This window comes from Helianthus annuus, chromosome 17 (genome assembly GCF_002127325.2).
Source record: "Helianthus annuus cultivar XRQ/B chromosome 17, HanXRQr2.0-SUNRISE, whole genome shotgun sequence".
Taxonomy (NCBI): Eukaryota; Viridiplantae; Streptophyta; class Magnoliopsida; order Asterales; family Asteraceae; genus Helianthus; species Helianthus annuus.
The window spans coordinates 5,243,713-5,250,520 of record NC_035449.2 but is presented as its reverse complement, the minus strand read 5'-3'; positions in this window follow the sequence as shown (position 1 = coordinate 5,250,520).

The window sequence follows — 6,808 nt, the reverse complement described above, 5'->3', positions numbered from 1 at the left end:
ACTACATGGAGCAACAATGTAATTTTAGAAAGTTGAGAACTAAAGATGAAACTTTAACAAATCACAAGAACTATTCGTGCATTTTACTCAAAAATAAAATAGTATACTATACTAATATTATTCTTTTTCTTAAACAAAAGATCAATCCGTATAAGTGGACATGATCAATGGGGTTTGTTTTGATTCCAAGATCGACAAATAAATTTTCTTTTTGTAAGTAAGCTCCATACCATGTCTCTATCATCATTAAGGTAATTGTCATTTTGTGAAATTTCTTTGTTGCCATGCATACATTTTCACTCTCATAGGATGGACCATATTCATGAAATCCTCCATGCTTGTCTTTTTTGTATCATCATTAATCTCCTTAATTAATAAGATATACATATTTATAAACATCAAAATAATAGGTTTTATAACGAAAAGGCCAAAAGGATATTCATATTACCAAATGAGCACAAAGGGTATAAAATTGTGTCAACTTATTTAACCTAATACAACCTAAATAGAAGGGGACACTTGCGTCGCTCATCCTACTACCATAACATTTTTTTTATTTTAGATTAAAAAAAAAAACTCACCTAGCTCATCTCCTTTCATGTGGGTTGTAGCACTCATGACACTCACTAGGTTACTCAGTTCAGTTGTGGTGGTGTACCATCGCAACTCGCCTCTACTTTCACTACTTGAAGGGCTTTCGTGCAACATACCCCTTACACTCTAAATACTGTAATGTTATACTTTTTGGGACCACGGCGAGTATCAACTTTATACTTTTTGGGACCACGGCGAGGATTCAACTTCTCTTGAAAGTGCCTTGACCATGCTATATATAGTATACAATTTTCAGTGAGATTGACATATTGAGAGTAAGAAATCCTATTTGCCATGGATACATTCAACTATTAATCATTGATTAGTGACCGGTAAATGTCACCAATGTGTGATTATGCCTCAACGAGGTGAGTTGGTGAGAGTGATGTATCCATTGAAAGCCTAGAGGCTTGGAATATAGGTTTCCATCGTACCGGATTTCGGATTATTACGTGTTATTTGAATCGGTTTATTTAAATTTGAATTTTTAAAATTGAATTGGAACTAAAAAAACTAGTTTTAGAAATCGAATAAGATTCATATTCAGGTTGTTTCAAATAACCTAAATTATAAGAAACAATGTATATATGTTTATAAGATTTTGTGCTTGACTCTTTGTACTATCTTTTTATTGCTAATTTTTTTCTGCTGGATTTTTTGTGCTAGATTCTTTTATATTAGATTTTTTATGTTGTATTTTGAGAAAACAAAATGATGAGCTTGTGTTTTAGGACCAAAATTCCCTTTAATTTTAATTACAACGAGTGTCACATGTCATCTTATAATCTTTCTTAACCTACTTAGCCAAAACCCATTTTTAATGGATCTTCCCCTTGTATATATACACACATGCGCGCACACACAATAAAAATATATGTGTTTATAATATAATAAATAATTTTATAACTCGAATTTGAATATTCGAGTCGAATCGGTTCGAGAAATCATAAATTTAGATTCCGGTTAGAAAACCAAATTTGGATTTCGATTTGGATAAGGGCACGATTCGATTATTCAAAACCTCTTTAAATTCAAGTTCAGATCGGTTCAAATTTCAGGTTTCTTAAATAGGATGTCGACAATAAACACCATAGGTGGGAAAGCTCCCCCTCAACTTCATGGTAGGCTTATAGTTCAAAAAATAGTCTAAGAAAAGGGCCCTTTACAACATTTTTGTAGGCCCCTAACCCTTTAGTCCTATGCCAATCTCAATTCAATCCGACTATCAAAACCTACTTCATTGCTCCATTGTCCGTGACTTGTTCCGTACTTCCATTACTCCATCGTTTGTTCCAGACTTCCATCTTCATCCACCAATTTCGTTACATGCTTCCATCTGTATGGTTCGTTCATAGTTTATTACTCCAATTCACAATTGATAGGTCATTTTAATTTTTGTTTTCTTTGACTTTTGTTGTTGTTGTTGTTGACGGTAGCACGATGTTTATGTATACAATATAGTCTTAGTGAGTCAACATGTATACATGATGTGGCATGTATGTATACAGTGTAAATAAATCTGGATATTTGTGTATAATTTATAGTATTATAGGGTTAACTGGTCAACCCGGTTGAACCATTTTTAAGCCCAGTATGATTTAAAAACCGGTTTTTAAAACATTGTGTTTGATATCCAAAGTAATTGATGATAAACAAATACGTAAGCGACGATTATAATGTTGTATGAAGTTATTACTCATTCACACAATTATAAAAGTAAAAGATCATAGAGCTTTGAAGATTCTTGTTCTTGATAAATATAATATATAATATAATAATGTAAAAATATATAAACTTTTGATGGTCAAACAGCACTATGGAGGTCAGGCAGGGGTCCACTAGCGAGGAGACTGCATAGAGAATCGCCAGTGGTGTGTGCAAACTGCAAAGGGTGCTGACGAACAGCAGGAGAAGCTTGATTGACGTTTGGGGACAAGGCAGCAAACAATATGTTTTTGTTTTCACAATGAGATGATCGACTTATGGGGTTACACCTATTTTAAAAACCGGATAACGTTACAAACATAAAGTTATGTCATTTTTCGGTGTTTGTTTTGCAATGTTAACAAAATAACTTCACATATGCCTTATTTTCTAGCTCTATCGAATTATGTGGCCGTTTTATTAAGTAGACACTAGTATTAAGCCCCTGCCTTGCAGCGGTTCTTATAAAACTGTGTTAAATAGTAGTAATACTATACCATTGTTAGTGACCGCCAACACCGAAAAGGCTCGAAAAACAAAATAAATAAAAACGGGAAAAAATAACGCCGAGCGAAAAGCAACCGTAAAATTTTTGAATCACGCACGCTCGTTGCTGAGAAATTAAACCGAAACGTAAAACATAGAAAAAAATAACTAAGTTCATTCAGGACTCGCGTGTTGCACGAACTTGTCAAACGCAGAAAAATAAATGTGACGCGACGAATCAGAAACGAAAAACTTGGGAGAGGTGAAAAGTATGGTGGACCAAAATTGAAAATAAAAAAGAGTTGGGATTAAATTGAAAAAAATGAAAAACTTTGGTTAAAATTAAAAAACAAAGGGTCTAAATTGCAAAATTGAAGTTATTTATTAATTTTAGATAAAGATAAGGATAAAACTAAGTGATATCTATATATTGGTTATTAATTAAAATTAATATTAAAATAAGTTTACTAAACAAATACAAATAAAATTTATGAGGTTGAAGGAGAGAATGACATGTGATATTATTTGGAGTTTTTTATTATAAGTTAGATATTAGATATGTGGACTTGAGAAGGCTTCAAGAAGTACCTTTAACCCATTATCTATGACCTTTTGCAGTTAGTACCAATGATGTAGATGCACTTTTCGGACTGTTTAAGAGCTCGAGTTCCCCCATTATTGATGATGGATTGATACACAAGGTATACTTTCTAATTATTTGACTTCAATTTGTACAAAACAAGTTCAGGTTTATTGCAAAACATTGATGTTGTACAAGACTGTTTGAATGTGTATAAAATAAAAGTTGGCTACTGATGAAACAATGGTTAACCGGGCAGGGTTAACTCACTGATCTCGTCAAGAAGGGTTAATCCCTTCCTTCCGAGGATCGCTGACTGGAACACCGATGGGTTGATCTCCTGCACAAGGAAACAAACCGTGACTCGTAACAAGGAGGATGGGGTGGGGGTGCTCCTTGTTACCACTCTCCGGCGTGAGAATCAGTAATCTGCTTGGGAAGCAAAGTATGATAGTAGTAGTAGTGAGAGAGTTGTGAAGAGATACCTCAAACCTGGTTTGGGGTTGGTATTTATAGCCGAGGAGTGAAGGAGGAGGATGATGGACAGACTGACGACATGCTGCACCTTTGCAGGTGTGTCAGGCTTGTCGGGTGTGGAGGTTACGCCACGTCAGTCTGTTGCTTACGTAGCCCTGACAGATGACTGTCATTGGTGCTACTTGCACTGTGGTGTCAGTCCCACTTGATGGGCGTATAGGATGCGGTGCGAGCCGCATCGCTGCCTGCGGTAACATCTGATGTTACCGCGTCCCTTGCTTGCGATCAAGAAATACGCGAGACGCGGTGCCAGCCACATCGTCGCCTATGGTGACTGTCGCAGCTTCCTTGTATTGATAGAAGTGTTCACTGGACGCGGTGCCAGGCCACATCGCTGTGAATACTTCCGTTTTCATACACCAGATGTGATGCTATGCCGCATCACCCTACCGTTCTCATATTCCAGGTAAGTCTTCCTCCATCACTGGACAAATTGGATTCAAACATGATTTTTGGTTGAGTTATAGAGGGTTGGATTGTATCTCAAATATCCAGTTTTCTCACATAGTCAGCTTTATGTTGCATTGTCAAGAGTAAAAAGGCAGAGCCGCTGTCAATTTGCTTATTCTAGATAAAGATGGTAATGTTACAAATAAAACGAGTGTGATGTACAAGGAGTTTTTACCGGGATTTGAATCATTTTGTTTCTTCCAATATATGTGTTTTTACACGATATTAAATTTCAACATAAATAATTTGTTTTTTTTTTTTTTTTTTGAAACCGCATTTAACGTGTACATTAGCCTAGTTTTATATATATAAGTTTGCCGGCTTTTAAAAAAAACTTAATCCAGTAACTCTGATGCTCTCAAATTAACAATTATAAATTTTCAATTTTGAACTTCAAATGATGATTACCATGACTTTGATATTATCAACACAAGCTAAATTTTATGTATGTTTTTTATTATATTTTTAATTGGATGACTCATGTTTTTGTATATAGTGTAAAATCCAACTTTTAATGTACTATTATCATGATGAATGACACTTTTGTGTTGACTTAAATAATAATTATGTTGATGTATCAAAAGGTTAAAAAACTGTTTATTTGGATGACTTAAATCATATGGTAATGTTACTTTGTGTTATTATGTGATAGTTTTAGCATTTTAAATACGCAAATGCTAGTCTTTCCGTTTTCTTAGGCTATACGGTATGGGGGTCGGCCCCGGCCCGTCGCGGGTCGGCGACGGTCCAAACACCGTGCCGCCTCCATACGTCGCCGTCCTCCCCGTCCATTTTCAGACGTTCTCGACGAAGCAATTGATGTGGGCCCCCCCATTATGACCGTTTGAACAATTAATAAAAAAAAAAAAAGCTAACGGCTACTTTTCAAAAATACACCCATTTCAATTCCATTTTTATAAATACTCACACCCTTAACCCCTATTTTCACCACTTTTCACCCACTACCACCCCATCTATCTCACATTTTATAAACCACTCATCACTTTTTATAAAAAGTCATCATATTTTGCATCATTTTTTACCCGCTTCCACACCATTTCTCGCTAAAAAATTATCATGGCTTCACCCGTTTCTTCAATTTCCTCAATTTCATCAATGTCTTCATCGTCTTCGTCCGAGTGGTATTCATCATCTTCGGAAGAGGATGTTATTATGCACAACATGATTATGAACGCGGCTCAAGTGTTCATGTCGGCCGCTGAAGGGTCGTCCCAACCGCTAACCAGACGAGCAAAATATAATCGAGACCAAGAAGGTATTTTAATATTTTTTTTCCTTTTGTTTTATGTAGATTTTAAAATGTATGTTTTAATTAGTTTCATTTATTTTTTGTTCTAAATTTATAGCCGGCCACGATAAACTAGTTGCCGATTATTTTGCCGACGAACCCGTGTACCCAGCCGAGATTTTTCGACGTCGTTTCCGCATGAGTCGTCAACTGTTCTTACGTATTGCAGGCGACATGGCACAGTCTGATCCGTTTTTTACATTGCGAAACGATGCTAGAGGGCAAAGGGGGTTCAGCAATTTACAAAAATGTACGTCGGCCATTCGCCAACTTGCGTACGGTTACGCACCAGATGCATTAGACGAGTACATTAGGATGTCTGACAGAACCGCACGTCGTTGTTTGTACAAGTTTTGCCAATGGGTTGTCAAATTGTATAGCAAGCGATACCTGCGGAAACCGAACGCAAACGACGTACAAAAATTATATCAGGCACACGAACAGAGACATGGTTTCCCAGGAATGCTCGGGAGCATTGATTGCATGCACTGGCAGTGGCAGAGTTGCCCGGTTGCATGGCAAGGTCAGTATACTAGGGGAGATCAGGGACATCCGACTATCATTCTAGAGGCTGTTGCGTCACAGGATCTCTGGATATGGCATGCTTTTTTTGGTCTACCCGGGTCACTCAACGACCTCAACATCATATACCAGTCCCATATTTTTGATGATGTAGTGGCGGGTACAGGTCCAGACACAAGCTTTACGGTTTCAGGGGTGGAGTACAGGCGAGGTTACTACCTAGCCGATGGGATATACCCAACGTACTCGACAATTGTTAAAACTGTCCCGCACCCGACCGACGACAAAAGGAAAAAATTTGCAAAGTTTCAGGAGGGCGCAAGAAAAGATATTGAACGAGCTTTTGGTGTTCTACAAAAAAAATGGCACATCATTTCTATTCCAGCACGTGCGCAAACACCAAGGAGGTTACGACACATTATGTACGCTTGTATCATCCTTCATAACATGATCATTGAAGACGAAGGGAGAGCGATATGCGATTACGACGAAAACGCGTCTATTGGAAATTCTGTTCCAGTTAGTGAGGAAGAACAAGATTTGAACGCCTTCGCTCTACGTAACGAGTTCACACATCACAACCTACAAGCGGACTTGGTGGAGCATATTTGGAACAACGCTGAAAA